The sequence below is a fragment of the Sminthopsis crassicaudata genome, chromosome 3 (genome assembly GCF_048593235.1).
Source record: "Sminthopsis crassicaudata isolate SCR6 chromosome 3, ASM4859323v1, whole genome shotgun sequence".
Classification (NCBI taxonomy): Eukaryota; Metazoa; Chordata; class Mammalia; order Dasyuromorphia; family Dasyuridae; genus Sminthopsis; species Sminthopsis crassicaudata.
In genome coordinates, this window is record NC_133619.1 from 225,862,031 (window position 1) to 225,866,566 (window position 4,536).

Genomic DNA, 4,536 nt, shown 5'->3' on the forward strand with positions numbered 1-4,536 from the left:
AACTTATACCTTCAACAATGTAGGGTTATTTCTGCCCTCATGATGGCCCTGAGATGCTCATCTCTGGGCAAGATGTTTTGACTGGGTATATGTTGTGGGTGAGTGCTAACTCAGGCCTAGCAGATGGTTCAAGTTCAAGACTAGAAAGAGATAAAACAGTTAGAGATTATCCAACATTTAATGAAAAAGGAGTTTACTTAAAGAAAGCATAAAAAGAACACAGTACTAGTTCAAATACATATAGCTTCCTAAAGTCTAAAAGGAAATGTGTCTAATCAATAGGGTGTATTGGGTCAGATAAACAGGATATCCATTAAATCTAAGGTATACTGACTCCTTATGGGTTGTCCTTTTTATGCTTGAGTGTCCATACAATCAACAATTCCAGTCCTAGTTCTTTGGACTAATCAAATAGAAGGAGTAGGTTCCCAGTTTTTTTAGAAGAAACAATTACCTTACTATTTATGGCAAGAAATCTGGTAGATATTTCCCCCTACTATATTAGTTTGCTGAGCCTATTGGGTTTATTTTCAGCTAAATATACTCCACTGATCTATCCACAGGCTATACTCTGACCACATCAACTTCTAACTGAACTGTGATCTTGGCCTAAGATATAGCTAGGATCTTTTCAAAAGAATGAGCATCTACCCATTTTTGCTTCTTCAGAATCTTGGATCTCAGGCCTGATTTCTCCTGAGCATATTTGTCAGGTCTGGATGTCAAATTTTCTCTCTTCTTAACATTCTCTACATAGAAATCTAGAGTTCGAGATGCAACTGTTTTGAATATTTCTCTCAAGCAACATCTAAGTACATCCCCTATAGCTATGTGCTTCTGCTGCAGGATGTTACATAACAATGGTGGAGGAAAATAATTTTCAATCTCTTATATTCTGTAAGAAGCACAAGTATTTCCTCAAAAATTCAGAGGTGATTCCTGAAAGCTTATTGGCCAAGCTGACTGACTGCTAAAGGCAATTAGTTGTCATGTTTTTGAAGAAATTCTTTTACCCTTTGTTGTCACATTATTTAGGTAACTCTTATATTCAGTTTAGAAAACTTCCCAGTTTGAACAGAAACTTTCCTAATCCACATTCTCTCTATATAAATGAATATATGAGAATGAAGAGAACACAAGTAGGGGGAATAGGGAAAGTTTTCCATAGGAAATGACTGAAATGAACGGAACCTTAAAAGAAAGCAGTAGCTGGTTGAATAACCATCAAAAACCATTTATTCATGGATTAACATCAGTCTGAAGGCAAGTCTCTTGTGGAGTATCCCCAGTTCCTGGTTCTGTCCTATTCAATATGAACAAAAAACTATGAAAGATATTTATCAAATGTTTGGATTACACAAAACTGAAAAGCACAACTAATATATTGGAGATGTATGGCTTTAGACTGTACTATAGCTACAAGGCATTTCCAGAGATGCAGGGACAGAACAATAATAAATTAATTCTTTAAATTGTTCCCTTGAGGGTGTTCTAAACTTTCTCTTTCTCTTTCACATCAACCTCTGCCACCCTCTTATCTTGCCTTCCCCTTCTCCCCCCTGCCCTTCCTCCCAGACCTGAGTTTTCATCTTTTTAGGGAACTCCCTGGTAAAGAAACTCCCCTTCTCGATACAAAGCAATTCCTTTTATGCAAAAACAAACTGTAGCTTGTTATGAGAGGATAAATATCTTGCCAACTGTGGTCACATCCCCTGACTCCTTTTTCCTCTAAGTTTCTGAGTGTTTCAGGTAATAATTAAAATTTTTTTTTCCCATTATATGTCTCCTGTTCTGCCAACACACACACACACACACACACACACACACACACACACACACACACACACACGGCTCCTTGATAAAGTTTAACTCTGAACTGAACCCAACCTATCATGCTCTAAAAACCTCAGTCTAAGGCTCTCAGCTTTTATTACATCACCACAATCAGGGTTCAATATAATCTTGACACCATGGAGTGTTGAAATGAAACAAGTCTAGAAATTTAATCTCTTTTGAGATAGCGTTAACCCACCAGCTCCTAATTCATTTCTCTCTTTTCTCAAGGAGTTTGACTCACAGAACCTCTCCCTACCCCCCAATTTTTACCATGATTCTGGTATTCCAATATACATGGTGATGTTACCTCAAACACCCAACCTCAACTTCCCCAATTTCAGTTCCCATGACCTGTTCTGCTATTCCGTTGCAGCTATATACACACAGGAATGGTCACACTCTTGAGCTGATTTTTATCTACAGCTGTTCCATTTCCACATCAAAAACTCTGAAATTTGCTTTTTAAAACAAAATCTTCAATCTTTTCTCCTCTTGGTATGCCTCCTAAAACTTTTCTTCCTTCTCATTTTGACCTGCAGTCTTTATATTGCTCAGTAATTTCTCAGGTCATCATCCTTGTTTTGACTTCATTCTTTTGCCTTCCCAACCTTCACGCCATAGTTAATCAGCTCAACTCTCTTGAATTCCTTGCTACTCATGTGTAGCCAAACTCAATTTAATTCAATAAACATTTATTAAGTACCTACTATGTACTAGGCTTGTGCTTAGTACTGGGGATATAAAAAGAAGCAAAAGAGTCTCTACCCTCAATGGAGGAAACAAAATGCCAATAAGTATAAACAAAACAATAACAAAAATAAGAACTTATTTAATAAGAATAATAAAAAATAAGAAATGATTTACAAAGTAAAAGCACTGGAATTAAGAAGGATCGAGGAGGGCATTCTGTAAAAGCAGAGATTTTAGTTGGAATTTAAAGGAAGATTTTTAGGAGGTCAAAAGGTAGAGGGGAAGAGGGAGAGCATTCAGGTATGGAACCCCAATTCAGAAACACTCCCACCAACTTCTTCTGTTTCTATTTAAGTACTGCTGAAAGGAGCTAAATGGACTCTCATAACCAAATAAACTGAGTCTCCTACAAATTTATATGATCTACTCTCAACTAAGTCCTTACAGTGGCAAAAGAATCCTTTTACTCTCCCCTAATTGATTCTCTAGAGATATCTCAGTGGATGAAGAGTTGGGTCTGGAGTCAAATCCAGCCTCAGATATTCACTAGCTGTGTAACTCAGAGCAAGTCACAATCTCTATTTGCCTTACTCCAATGGAGAAGGAAATGGTAATATCTTTGCCAAGCAAAGCCCAGGGACAGTATTGGCATGATATGGTCCACAGGGTCTTGGAGGACAGAACAATAATAAATTAATTCTTTAAATTGTTCCCTTGAGGGTGTTCTAAACTTTCTCTTTCTCTTTCACATCAACCTTTGCCACCCTCTTTTCTTGCCTTCCCCTTCTCCCCCTGCCCTTCCTCCCAGACCTGAGTTTTCATCTTTTTAGGGAACTCCCTGGTAAAGAAACTCCCCTTCTCGATACAAAGCAATTCCTTTTCTGCAATTTAGTCCAGAAAAGTTAAGGAGTTAAAGTGATTTGCCCAGAGTCACATAACAAGTATATATACCTAATGTTTGAACTTGAACCCGAATCATTCTGACTTCAAATTTAGCTCTCTATACATTAATTCATGCTTCCTTTCTAATGACTATTTAGTTGTCAAACCTGATGACCTTTCCTCAGGTCTCATTCTTCTTATCCCTTTACAAAAAGATGCTTTGAATCTACTACCCATTCTCTCTCTCTCTCTTGGCTTTTAAGCTATTATTGTCTCTTGTTCTCTTCCTACCAATCTGACCACCTTCCTTATCTCCTTGGCTGATCTGTCATCCATATCATATATACTAACATAAAATCTCCCTAAAGGCTCTATTCTTGGCTTTCTTTCCTCTTTCTACGTTATCTCTTGGAAATCTCTTCAATGACCATGGATTTAATTTTCAACTATCTCCATGCAGATGGCTATATATCCAAGCCTATTTTAATTCTATAATTTCCACGGCCTATTTGAAATTTCAAACTGGATGTCCCATAGGCATTTCAAAGTCAATATATCCCAAATAGAAATCTTCATCTTCCCCTTACCAAAAAAAAAAAAAAAAAAAATCTATCCTCCTTCAGAATGTTGCTATTTTATGGAGAGTTACCACATCATCCTTCCAGTTATGCAGGATTGCAACTTAAGCACGATCTTCTTCGACTCACATATCAATCAGTTGACACATCTTAATATTTTTATTATATCTCTTGATTATCCTCTCTACTCACATGGCTACCAAACTAATTCAGCCCTTTATTACCACTCTGCTAAATTATTACAATAATTTCCTGCCTCTAATCTCTCCTCACCAACATCTATCTTCTATATATCTGCCAAAGGTATTTTTCTTAAGTAGAGATAGGATCATATGAGCCGGTCATTCTCCTTACTCACTAAACTCCAATGATTCCCACTTATCTCTAGGATCAAATATAAACTCCTTGGTTTAACATTTAGAGGCCTTTATATATGTTTATATATAATAAATTATTATATTATATGTTATATGTTATATATTACACATATATTTATATATACATATAGGTCCCCTGCTACTCTTCCAGAATTGTTATACTTTATTTCATT